The 14,393-nt window shown below is 43.9% G+C and overlaps 1 protein-coding gene across 2 annotated transcripts in view; it reads left to right on the top strand.

The window, feature by feature from the left end:
• Positions 1-14,393, top strand: part of LOC138581423 (cytochrome P450 2D17-like) — a 669,998-nt gene that overhangs the window by 214,301 nt on the left and 441,304 nt on the right. The gene's annotated exons all lie outside the window — the stretch shown is intronic.

Raw genomic sequence — 14,393 nt, 5'->3', positions numbered from 1 at the left:
TGGCCCGCCCCAACCTCTGTCAAACAAATACAATCTTTCCTGGGACTAGCCAACTTCTACCGGAAATTTATTCCCACCTTTTCCGAGATTGTTCAACCCATTGTTAACCTCCTGAAGAAAGACGTTCCATTTAACTGGTCTATACCACAAGATAAGGCATTCCAACGCTTGAAAGAAGAATTCACTCAGGCCCCCATCCTGGCCCAACCTGACATAAATCGTCCTTCTCTAGTGGAAACTGATGCCTCCAATTACGCCATAGGAGCAGTTTTAAAACAAGAATCCGATGATAAGTTGGAACGTCCCATTGCATATCTTTCACGGACACTGACCACCAGCGAAACTCACTACTCAGTTCTGGAGAAGGAATTATTGGATATTCGTCATGCCTTCACTGAATGGAGACATTTACTCCTGGGTGCTAAATATCCAGTTCAAGTCCGTACTGATCACCGAAATCTTCAGGTCCTACAATCCATGGAGTGCAGGAACAGTAGACAAGCTCGATGGGCCTACTTCTTTGCTCAATATCAATTTCAAATTTCACATGTTCCTGGATCGCAAAACTTGATTGCCGATGCCCTTTCTCGGCGTCCCGACTATGTTCCCTTGGAGGATAAGATCTATCCTAAAATGTTTCCACCCACAATCTTTGTAGCTCAAGCGATCAATCTCCTGGAAGAAATCAGAGCACAGACTCAATTATCTGATCTCTGGAAGGACATATCGAAGAAAAATCCCTTCCGTCTGACAATCAAGGAAGGATATTTATTCAAGAACAATTCAGTGGTCATTCCGACAAAAGAACTTCAACAGAAGGTAATGAATCTATGCCATGATACTCTTCACTCCGGCCATCGAGGAGTAACCAACACCTTCCGCCTTATACAAAGACAGTTCTGGTGGCCAGGGATGAAGGCCAGTGTAGTTCAATACATCAAGACCTGTGCTATTTGTAGTCAGAACAAATACGACAATCAGAGACCGGCGGGTCTGCTTCTACAACCTACGTTGCCAACCAGACCCTGGGAAGTTATTGCCACGGACTTCATTGTTGAATTACCACCTTCCCGAGGATATACAACCATCATGGTAACTATTGACTTGTTCACTCATCTAGCTCATTTTACACCATTGTATAAACTACCATCTTCCTCAGAACTTGCTGGAATTTTCCTGGAACATATTTTTCGTCTTCATGGTCTTCCTTCCAAGATTATTTCGGATCGGGGACCTCAGTATATTTCACAATTCTGGAAACATCTCTGTCATGTTCTAGCAATCCAACGTGCCCTTTCTTCAGGCTATCATCCACAAACCAATGGGGCAACGGAACGAGTGAATCAAACCCTGGAACAGTATCTTCGTTGTTTTGCCACCAAGGTTCAAGACGATTGGTCTCTCCTTATACCTTTAGCCGAATTCTCCTACAATAACTCAGATCAGTCAGCTCTCAAGATCAGTCCTTTCTATTGCAGTGAAGGTTATCACCCGTCTGTTTTACCATCAGTTCTTCCAGAATCTACTCCGGTACCTACCCTTGACTCTTGGATTCAGACGCTGATCAACTTACAAAGAGAGGCAAAGGATCAATTAGAACAAGCCCAGACTCGAACCAAAAGATATGCTGACTCTAAGAGAAGAGCGTCACCTTCCTATTCAGTTGGCGATCAAGTCTGGTTAGCCTCAAAAATGTTACCTCGACATCTACGACCAAACAAATTAGCTCCTCGCTATTATGGTCCATTTTCTATAAAGGAGATCATCAATCCTGTCTCCTTCCGACTTAAGCTCCCGGATTCCTGGAAGAAGATACATTCAGTCTTCCATACTTCCCTGTTGAAACCCTACGTTAGTTCTACTCGAAAACCCTTCAAACCCACACCTGTTGTTGTGGACGACCAGTTGGAATATGAGGTGTCCAGGATATGTGATTCCAGGTATAGGAGGGGTCGACTACAATATCTGGTCGAGTGGAAAGGCTACCCCCCTAGCGAGAGGACATGGGAACCAGTTTCTAATTTAAAGACCCCTCGTTTGCTCAGAAGGTTCCATCTTATTCACCCAGGCAAGCCTGGAGGAACCAGTCTTCGGAGGGGGCATGCTGTCATGACCCGGCAAAATTGCCCCTTCTGGACCTCATGGTCATTATCACGAAGGGCTAGTACTCCTTGTTCCTCCCAACATGGCCGAACCAAGCTCTGTGCTACGCACTAGCCTTCACGTCGTGGCACGTACTATAAATTGGTCACGCCCCTGCAGGTCCGCGCGTCTCAACGCTATCTTCGGAAGTGATCCGACGTGTGCTTAGTCTCTGCTTTGATTCCCTTTGATCCTCTTACTTCCTTCCTTGCCCTTTATCCTGTTCCTGGAATTTTTCCCGCTACTTACTCGTTCATCGATAATCCTGGATACCCTGGAACCACGAACTTCCCGGAACTCTGAACGCATCCTGCAACCTGACGAGGCTCGGGCGAGCCTGTTCAAGACCCGAACCATCCACAGGAAGAGTCCTGCGGCCGAACAAGGGAGATCCCAATCACACGTGAGACGGGGGGAGATTTACGACAGCCAGGTGCCCTTTAGATATATTTATGTTTGGACAAGTAGTGCACGTAGTGCCACAGGGAGAAACCTCTACTATTATTACTGCCTGATTTTAAGAGGTAAATGTATGTCTTTCAATCTGCATGAATAACTTGGTGCAAAGAAATATTTATTACGAAACAGTTCTGTTTTACAGTTATAACTGTAAAACAGAACTGTTTCATAATAAGCCACTTATAACATAGGTTTAGTCTCTTATTAAATTGGGAATGGAACATATGGTTTGACTTCCTAAACTTTTAAAGATAGGCATTAAAATATTCCCACTTCAAAATCCTTTCTGGAGCACTGGGTAAGATTGCATTTAAACATCTTACTCTTGCTCACAAAGCATTTTTGGGCAAACCCTCCTTTATATCAAAAAATGCTTTAAGTGGCTCATCTCTCTCCCTCAGAGAGAAGTCTCTCTTTTCACTCTGTCTAGCACTCGTTTTAAACATTCCAGGGTCTTTTGCCACTCATGTACTGATAACACAGCTAATCTTTAGAATGCCCTTCCTGCCAATGTACGGAATTTACTTGATTTTACAAAAAGAGTAAAGATCTTTCTGTTCAAATTACCTTCCTCTACCTGTTGCCCTCCCTTCCTATTGGTCATCCCAGAGCACTTGCATGCCCTTGGGTGGAATTGCCTTCTACTTGAATATACAATATTGTAGTTTTAGGTGGGCGGGAATTTCAGGGGATACAGTGCTTTGCCTTTTTACATTGCATGTTCGCCCTTGAACGCACTCAGATTTATTAGTGCTTACTGACCCATGATAGATATGGTTACTCTATTGTTTATGTTTGTCTTATACAAGGTAGTGAGATTCCCTCCCTGAGTATCTTCTTTGGGCATTTCTGCTACCCTGCTCTCTGGGCTATGAACCTTTCTCACTTCATTCACTTCTTTCTTCACTGGTCCTGTTAATCTCTTATTCACCCTGCTTTTTTGGGGGGGGAGGGCCTTGCTGCCTATCTCTCCCAGGTTCTCCCCTTTGCAGGGCAGAATAGATTATCACCAGCTCTTCTCCAGAAGAAGAAACTATTCTTCTCCTATATTCTTTTCTTCTGACATCATAATCCCTTTAAATGATCTCTCCTGTGGCATCTATAAACCTTTCAAGCGTAAGCCTTGCCGTGCTACCTCGCTTTTCCAATCCTTTGTGAGAATTAATCCTTTCTTGTAGTTCCATCTTCACAGATTCCAGTGGCTTTATGTTTTAATGGGCCTACTCTGCCTGAACTTGCAGTAGCCATTTTACACCAGTCAACATGTGCCTGTTCACAATCTTTTTGTTAACTTTAACCCTGCCTGCAGCGGGTACGGGTGCAGGAGGGAGAGGCTGACACAGGGGTGACATATTTCACAAATATTTATTGAGATGTTAAAGAAAAACCTACTTGGCCATATCACTATGAGGGGTTTTCCTGCCTCAAACAAAACTAAAAGAACTATCGGTATGTCAGTCAAACAAATAGTCACTGTCCTGTTTCCAAATCTATACCTAGCCCATACACTCTACAACTAAGGATATATAATAACACAAATGTTCTTCCACCAGGGGGATGACTCCCTTCTCCTTATTATTCGAATTATTCTTGCCAACTGTCCAAAAAGTTCTCAAGCCAAAAATGTTCACACAAAGTAAATAGATACTGATCCAGAAGAATGACTCCCTTCTGCTGGACTAGGTATGGACTTCCACATCCTTTCACAGGACCAGGGGTAATAGCTCACTTCCTCTGATAGCCTCTGGTTCCCCTGGTAGGTTACGCAGTCCTTCAACAGAGTTTGCCATTCCTTACAAGTGTAGGCAAACTTCCATTCTTTCTTATTGGTATTCTCTTTGTCTGGATTCCAGACACTTTTCACACTTCCTTCATCTGGGTCCCAGTCCCTACTTTTGTGTACAGCGGGCTTCGCCTCCCCACTGCACTGAGGAAGATTTTCTCCTTGACTCATCATTTATTGTTGGGGTCCTTGATCCTTGTCTGGTGGTCAGTGGTTTTGGGTTTGTCACAGATGTAAGGAAGATTTCCTTGGATGCACACTTTGTACGCTTCACTTCCCTTAACATTGGGGTACTCAACCCTTCTGTTATGAGTAGTGGATTTATACCTGTCACCACAATGAGGATGGTCTCCTCTTTTGCTGATCTAGATTTGGTTGAGGTCCTCAAACCTTCCCTGGTGGTCAGTTGGCTTATTTGTGTGGCCACTAGTGCATGGAATAGTACCTTGGATGCAGTATTCTTGATGGTAGGGGTCCTCGACCCTTCCATGGTGGTCAGTGGGCTTATGGTATGCCCACTGGGGGAGGAAGAATTCCTGGCATGCAGTATTCGAGATGGTAGGGGTCCTCGACCCTTCGCTGGTGGTCAGTGGTCTTATTGTTACGGCCACTGGGACAAGGAGCTTTGCTACACGTTAGGCCTTTCAGAGTCCCCTGGGCACTGTGGCTACCAAGGGTTTGAGGGGAATTAGCCCTAGGCTGCTTTACTTGCGCTTCCACTTTCCCTCTGGATCTCCCACACCACCAGTTACCTTGATTTGGGTGTAGGTGTGTTGCCGGGGTTTCCAGGGACAGCGGTCCTCCAGCTTGCTACTGCAGGGTCTTCAGTCTGCCTTCTGCTGTCGAGTGGCGATTCCACCAACATCACCTATGAGAAAGGGGAGGCAGGCAAATAGCACCAATGTAAGGTACTAGCTGCTTTGCGTAGCAAAAGGCATTTTGAGAACATAAAGATGACTGCAAATTTGTATATTTGACACATATGTTTGTGAGAGTTATTCAAGCCTAAAATCCTCCTGAGGAAATATTGGACATTGGCCTTGGTGCTCATTTTTTTGTCATCACGTTGTCACAGTAACATGTTTGTAAACCACGAGCCGTATATACCCACTTGGACATTTGGATAGACCCAGCCTTTGACCACGAGGGCTTGGCTGTTCTACTTGAGCAGAAAACTGCTCCTTGTTCCCCTGCATCCTTTCACAGATTGTTCTATTATAAATAAGATGTTATATGGTGGTTGCTACTATTAGGATCAACCTAAAGGACACATAGCATAGGAATTAATCACCCATTATTCCTACTTAAAAAGGCAGAACTATAATTTACTAACTCTTTATATAACGCATTCCATTCCTAATATAAACCTCCCCCCAATATTTACAGCCCTAACAAGGAACCATAGCCATTAAGCATCACCTTTTGATGTTGCAGTCAAGTCCTTCTCATCATTTCGCCAGTCTTGCAGCGTCTCCTTGATCTACAGACCAGCACACTCCCCCCCTCCCCTTATTTTCCCCAACTTTATTCCGACAGAATAGAGCATGTGCTATTCTTGAACCACTCTTGGCCGGGGCCTGACAGTTATCCTGAATTTGCCAATCCAGATCTGACTAACGATCGTATATTAACAACCAACTGGGTAACATACCTGCACGAGTCCAACTAATCAGTTCAAGCTCTTCCTGAGAACATTACACAACCAAACACCGGAATAACATTACCTACATATCCCCTGAAAACGCCTTGCATAGATAATTGTGTTTGAACTAAACCAAAGTATTACTATTATACCTTCTTCCTAACTGACGCAGGCTCCCAGATTATAAATAACCCACACACCTGGCTGCATTCCCGCCATCTATTTTACCCGGTTCTTCATTTTCCTTCTAGACTGAATACCCCGATCAAGGGAAGAATACACCAAATTCTTCTGGCGAAGCTCGGTGCTCTGAGACTGCTTTGGTGGTGTTTTGGGGCATTATAAAAGCTCCTTAATATAACACCCGCTAAGTCGGTGCAGAGTCTCGTGAGTCTCTGACCCACTGCTTTCCTGGAGTCCCTGTTGGAGAAGTGTTGTCCTTCCTCTATTGCTACCACTAAACAGAGGGGTGTGGACTTAAAAGCCTCCTTTGTCCGCGGAGCGGCGCGGAGTCGGTGCAGAGTCTCGTGAGTCTCTGACCCACTGCTTTCCTGGAGTCCCTGTTGGAGAAGTGTTGTCCTTCCTCTATTGCTACCACTAAACAGAGGGGTGTGGACTTAAAAGCCTCCTCTGTCCGCGGAGCGGCGCGGAGTCAGTGCAGAGTCTCGTGAGTCTCTGACCCACTGCTTTCCTGGAGTCCCTGTTGGAGAAGTGTTGTCCTTCCTCTATTGCTACCACTAAACAGAGGGGTGTGGACTTAAAAGCCTCCTCTGTCCGCGGAGCGGCGCGGAGTCAGTGCAGAGTCTCGTGAGTCTCTGGAGGCTCACGAGGCTTACGAGGCACCCGCTGTTAGCCCGCTGTCATCCAGCGTATGGCTAATATGAACCGCGAAAAGCAATCATCGCGAATCGTTCACCACCCATTAACGCGTCTACAGCTGCGCAAGACCGAACGAGGAGTATCTTCGGAGACAACTGGCACTACGAGCCTAAACGAGGAAGACCCCGCGATTACACAAGTAAGAAAAATATCCGGTCTTTCTTCCCCGGCCCCTCGCACTACCTCCCTCCCATACCCCAAAACATTTAAGCCACATGAAACTCGCACAAATATGAGAGCTAATGAATCTGTAATTGAGATAACTGACACGATAACTGACACAAAACACACAGCTGATGGCCCACACCAGACTCACCCCGTGGCTAAAAACCATGAGATCTTACCGCATAATCAGCCAACTCCTGCGAGGTCTGTTATGTTGGGAACTGCTGGAGCATGCGCAACTGCTGGAGTTAGTTCAGCTGCAGTGAGCAATTGTTGGCGCGCCGAGGAGGAGGCTGCCGCGAATGTATTGGTCTGCCACGCGCCAAGAGATCAGGGCGGCCAGCATGCCTGGGGGAAGGTGTGGGGTGACCATGTCTCCATGGCGACCATGGGGGGGGAAATCTCCTTATCTGAACCGCCACGTTTGCGAGTGTTGGCCGTGCGAGCCGTCCAGGTGGCTGAACTGGATGCGAACCCCTTGCCTGTAAACACAACGCCAAGAGACAGACGCCTAACTTCCGAATGTACAAGTGACTGGTTAGAATGCGCGCCGACCTGTCCAGGAGTCCTCGAACCTGCGCAAAAGCGCCATATACCCATCATCCACCCTGTGATCATACCTGAGCCTGGTGAAAATGACACAGACTGTACTATAGAGACTCGAGAAAAACACACAGACTGCCGCAAGGAGCGCACGGCAGATTCACACTTGTTGGAAGAGACAGATGTAAACTACAGAATTAATAATCCATCCTCTGGAAATCTGGAAAGATGCAATGATGTTTCTCGCCAAGACAAGGCGGGGACTGCTTCGCCACAAGAAAATGCAGATCCCGTTTGCCCCAAGAGCAACAGTAAGAAAAAAAGTATGCAATCCCCTGCAAAAAAACAAAATTCGCTGGCCATTGTAAACAAACTGCTGTTAGACTTGACTGAGCTAAACGGCTCTCTAAACTCGAAATCGGCTGTAGTCAATAACTCAAAATGCAATCTGGAAGAAATACATAACGAACCATGTCGAACAAAACAAACACCACCAATACCAGTCAAAGTCTCTACCCCGCGGAATCATTGGCTAAGTGGCGCAAGAAAAAGGAGACGGGTGGCTGAAAGTTTGTCACCTCCGTTCGAATGCTCACAGAATAGACCCAGGCTAATCAACCATACTTCTTCTATAAACTTAAACTTAAACGACAATCACCAAGAGAGATGTTCCTCACCCAAGATAACTCTCAGTCTAAGCACAGAAGAACGGCCAGCCTCTTCCAGCAATGATGAATCTCTCGCATACTCTCCAGAAGAACAAAGGTATAATTCAAAACCAAAACGCTTGAGCAATAGAGCTCCATCAATTAGAAGTAGGAACGATGCAAACGCTCAGAAATTAATCAAGGAAGCTTTAAACGAATTAAGACCTTTTGTCATGTCTTCACTGACAATAGCGATAGCCCCCATGCTCAAGATGTATGAGCAAATTAATGAGAACATAAAAGATCTCTCAACCCTGTCTGCTTTGATGAATTCGAGACTGCCTCTTGCAGATACCCAGGGAGCCATGACATCTGCCAAATTATGGGGAAACATTCAAAGAATAGACCAGTCCATCAAGGACCTAGCAGACCAAAAGAGAAATAATACTGAAGATAAGAGAGTTCTAGCAGAGGTGACCAAAGAGGCACTGGGTCTATTAAAACAAAGTCAAAAAATGAGAAGGGATGAAATGGACACAAATACAATGATATCTCTGCAATCTACATCGAGGTCTGTGGTCAACCAAAAGAATGGTTCGGAGGGGCTGAATCAACAACTGGTGAGCCAGCACACTACGGCACTACCATGCCTGTCCAAATGCCCAGACAAAGAATCAACACAAGTCTGCCTTGGAGAAGTAGAAGGTATGGAACCACCTATCGTGGGAACTACATGTCCCTTGTTGTTACAAACTACACAGGACTCCTGCCCACTGCTAAAAGTGGCGAAAGTTACTCATAATAATTACCCTGCTATGTGCCAACCAAATATTTGCAATCAACTGGAACAAGAGAAGACCGCAGTCGTCCAGGAGTCTACTTCCCATGCAGAAGCATGGCCAACAATCTCTGCCAACGCTGATGGCATCATTGGGTCTGGAGACATCCATTTACAAACCCCACAACTCACTCAAATTCCTCTGCCTACAGGCGAAAAGACAAATGGTGCGAATACCCTTAACACACCAAATGAAACTGATATTTCAGCTCCATGTTCAACAAATGAAGTGGAGGACTCCAATTCAAGTGGAGGAAATAGCGCTGGTCAAAAATCTAGTAAGGGCAAAACCTACGATATATTTCAGAAACCCAACCTGACCATTCCAAGCCAAGAACTCGAAAAGAAGTCAAAAAATCAAAAATGTAAGAGAAAACGAAATAATTTAGGCTCAAGAAAATTTCTCAGGGACCTGAAGGCAGTGAACGTCTTTGTAAACGCAGAACAGCCGAGCAAAAGTCTCCAAAAAGCTCTGCCAAATTCTAAAACAAACGAAAAACCTACTGTAGAAGATACAATTGTCATAGAGGACAGCGCAGAATTTGTACAGAGTGAACTCCTTGACTTTTCTACCTATGAGGAAGAGTCATGCAATGAGGAAATTGAAGAGCAAACTGTGGAGGATTCTGTGAATCCAAGTGTTCCGCAACCTGAGAACAAGCAGGTGATAAAACACACACAAGACATGGCAAACCGTGGAAGAATCTGCCAATTAATACTGCCTATTGAAGACCCAAAAGCCCCAGATCCAGTACAACAAAAGATCAAGTTCGAGACAATGGATGAGAAAAGAAAACGGCTAAGAGCTGTTAATGGTCCGATTGAAACATCACACAACCGAAATGATTCCGGAACTACAATAGAAGGTCCAAAGGTGAAGGACGCCGCTGAAACTCCGAGTTGCCACACTCCACCTTGTAAATCCTTGTTTAAAACATACTCAAAGGATCTCACAGTAGGATCAATCACTAATAAGAATGTCAGTACCAGGAGACAAGTCGCTCAAAAAAATAACCTGCAAAGTGGGAAACATAAAAAGTCTGGGAGGCACGTATTGATCCTGGAACGAATCCTAGACACAAAAGATGGCCTAACGCTAAATAGAAATAACGTTCTTCGCCTATTACACCATGTGCCCGGCCTTCGGTCCATAGAATCAAACGACATCCAAACAGTCGAATTTGTAAGTGATCATCAAAACGACAAAGTTCGGCTTCACATTGACTCTAGACTAATATGTGACCTACTCTTGAATGCGATCCAGTTCCTACTGTCCTTGGGATTTGACATTCATGAAGAAAGAAACACATCCCGGGAAGACATATTTTCCATCGACACCCAAAGTGGAAGCCCGGTAGACGTCAAAAGACTTGATAAACATGTTGTGAAACCTGATGCGGCTCAACCAGGATCCACTAGTGAGCACGCAGCTGAGCGACCAACAATACTCCAGATTGAAAAGGAGTTTAGCGACAAAAACCAAGTACGTTTTACATTTGGCGAACAAATAAAAATCACAATAAATGGAAATTCAAACCCAGCAATAATCGAAAACGATAAAACACAAGGTGTAGAAATGCAAAGTAAGTGCTCAAACTGGAATTGGCTAGCAGGTGCCTTAAGGAGCAAATCAAGCTAACGCCAACAAGGGCCAGACGGCCCGTTTATAAACATACTCTCTTGGAACACGAGAGGTTTCACACATTTATTCAATGACACAAAAAACTGGAGTAATGATCACACCGTTATCTGCCTACAAGAAACATGGATGGCAACCTGTCCTGTATCTGATGAATACGAGCTGGCTATAAACCCGGCCATCACAAGAGCCAAGGGACGTCCATCCGCTGGTCTCTTAACAATGATAAAGAAGAACTCTGGCTGGAACTTAGAGAAAACAACAAACGTATCACCTTTCATACAGTATTCTGTGATTGCAGCAAAAAATGAGGTGAATAACAACAGAACCCGATTTCACATCATCAACATCTACTGGCATCACAAGAATGCAGGGAAATATAAATTCATAACAATGGTGTGCGACCTAATTGATGGAATAAACAGTGCTCATCATAACCCAAACATTATCTGTTGTGGTGATCTTAACCTGGATTGCGTGAATGAGGCGAAGATGCCTGGACCCAAAACTCCGCTACAAAACCTGGCAAAAAAATGGTGTGATGAGCTCGAGGTAAGAAACGTCATCATCTTAAATGGGAACATCATGGGGGACATTCCACCAAAAAAAACGTGGAGATCTCTGAAGCAGACCTCTACCATCGACTACTTCTTCATATCTGATAGTCTGCAACAACGAGCTATTGCACTCAACATCACAGCAAACTCGAACAGTGATCATAGTCAACTAGAACTGGTAATCAAAATGTCGAACATCAAAAAGCCCCAACAATGGCACAATCAGATCTACGTTGAACCCAACAGATCCCGACTGAGAATAAAACCTCAAGAAGTAAAGATCCTAACAAAATCTTATGACAAGCATATTCTGAGTGTAACAGAACAGAGAGCTGAATACAATTGCCTTCTACAACAATTTATGATGGTAGATTCGGGGTTGAGAAGACCTTCTCTTCAACCAATACACCGATATGATAAACAAGTTCGCGAAAGAAAACAACAACTGCGAAAGGAATTGAGGCAACATAGAAATTTGAACGTTGAACAACAAAAGAAGGTGGTTAAAATCAGCAAACAGAAATACAAAAACTGGCAAATTTCGCATAAAGCAATTATGTATCAAAACAACAGTGAAACAATGCTTGCCAGCCTCAATAACAAAAATTCCTCAGAGTTTTGGAAACTAATAAACAATACCAACTGCACGCAAGACGCAATCCAAGCAAATATGGTGAATGAAAAAGATTGGATCACCCACTATAACTCAGTATACGAAAAAAAAAGTACCACCATCGACCCGATGCTCCCCGAGCTTTCAAAATGGGACTTGCGCTTTGACAAAGAGGACATCCTACAGAGTATTCAAAGATGTTCCTCTTCCAGGGCACCGGGACCAGATGGTTTGACGAACTTTATTCTCAAACAAAACCCTGAAGAGTGGGCAAATTTCCTATCGAAATTATTTGCCACAATTGCTAACGAAGCAAAAGTCCCAACCAGTTGGAAAACCGCAATTGTCATTCCAATCTTCAAAAAAGGCAATAGAGCCGAACCTAAAAATTACAGACCAATTGCCTTGTTAGACGTTGTGGGAAAAATATTTGCGACTCAAATACAAAAACAACTTCAAGAGTGGATTCAGGAGTCAAGTCATCTGGACACCCGCCAAGCGGGCTTTGTCAAAGGTGTAGGCTGTGGCCTAAATCTTCTTTTGTTAAACCTACTCAAGATGGAGGCAATAAAAGGAAACAAAAAGATCTATCTGGCATTTGTGGACTTATCACAAGCCTTTGACAGCATAGACAGAGAGCTACTTTGGAAAAAAATGTTTGATTGGCAATGTCCACTCAGCCTACTTTTAGCAATAAAAGCATTACACACTAACACAGAGATAAAAATAAAGCTGGACAAAAGCGGCACCCTATCGGCTCCAATAAAAACTTATCGAGGAGTGAAGCAAGGGTGCCCTCTGGCCTCTATTATCTTCAATCTATTCATCTCAGACCTGGGTGATGCATACAAAGGTGCAAACACTTTTCCTCCAAAAGTAAATGGAACAGATCTTCATTGGCTCCTGTATGCAGATGACCTTGTCCTCTTGGACTTGACGCCAATAGGCCTACAACGAAAACTCGGGATCTTAGCGAAATACATCCAGCTAAACGGATTAAATGTAAACACACAAAAATCAGAAATCTTAATCCTGCAAGATCTGCAAAAGAATAAAGATCCTATTGGAAAAAAAAAGTTCACGTGGAAAATGAACGATGAAAAAATCGAGCAAAAAAAACAATCCCTGTACCTGGGTATGCTGCTCAGCTCAAGCATAAACGATGCCCCATGGGTGGGAAAAGTTAAGTCAAAATGCAAACAATTGACAGCGCAGGCTTGCATTATTAACTCAAAATTCGGGAAACATTCACTAACACCTGTCTTAACATTTTATAAGACAAAAGTTATACCGGCCCTGATCCATGGAGCTGAATGTGCCTTTGGATGTCCAGCAGAACTATGGGCCTCTCTGGAACACTCGTTCTGGTCAAAAGTCTTGTGCCTACCGCCTGGTGTACCAACTGCCTGCATAAGACATGAGCTGAGTCTTCTGTCTATTAATGGAAGGATAACGTGGAACACTTTAAGTGAATTCCGTAAAGCATCTGCTAAAAAGCCGAGTATTCAATACAACATTCTAAAAACCTCGGCTATAGAGCATGGTAATTCGGTGTTCTCAATGTGGCTCCAACGCTGTGAAAAAATCCTTAGCGACATAGGAGCGGACAGAAATCTACTGCAAGAAAACCTGAACAAGGTTAAATCCTTGTTATGGATCCAAGAATGGATTGATACGGGTGATACATGCAAAAAACACAGAATCATGAAGCTGATGCCAAACAGCGAGAGAATTTTGAATAAAACTCAGCCATATTTACACAAATTTCCAGACAGAAAACGCAGAGCATTATTCATGAAATATCGTCTCAACCAATTTGCAACCAGAGAAAATCTAAACATACGGAACGACATGAATCAAATCTCTACAATGTGCCGACTCTGTGGGAAAGATACTGAAACGCTAAAACATCTGACGTTGGCATGCAGCCGTCTAACACAGGAACGCACAAAGCACTTTGGAAGATTCATAAGGGCAAAGCCTTCATTGTCCGCTGAAGAATGGTGGATACGACTTTCTCAAGATGCAGATCGCAGCTTAACAATTGAACTAACCTTCTTTTTAGAATCAATGATGGAGAAGCTACTAAAGGCCGAAACTAATTCGGAATTACAACAGCCGAAGCCATCAGAGGCGGGTGAATAACCAGCTTAAGTGGGAAATTCGTTCTTTCCTTAAAAACACCTAGCCTTGAAGCTTTAGCGATCGTAAAACTAACCCAAAATACTGTATTGTCAAATCTATGTCATATGAGGGACTTACAGATTGGTTCACCCTCCTTGAGGGTTCCCTAGTCTGGTGGTTGCTCCTAATCTTCGTTTACACACTCTTCTTGTGGGCTTTCTAGGCTGATGGCCTTTTACAGTCTTCCCAGCTGCATCCTGTTCTTACTTTTTTAAAGGTTTGTAACAAACCATATAAAAAAAAAAATAAAAATAAAAAAAAATAAATAAAAAATAACACCCGCTAAACTAGTGTGAGGCAAC

Source organism: Ambystoma mexicanum, chromosome 3p, assembly GCF_040938575.1.
Source record: "Ambystoma mexicanum isolate Mex_15411 chromosome 3p, UKY_AmexF1_1, whole genome shotgun sequence".
NCBI lineage: Eukaryota > Metazoa > Chordata > Amphibia > Caudata > Ambystomatidae > Ambystoma > Ambystoma mexicanum.
The sequence above is the reverse complement of the archived record's forward strand: the minus strand, read 5'-3'. Positions and strand labels throughout refer to the sequence as shown.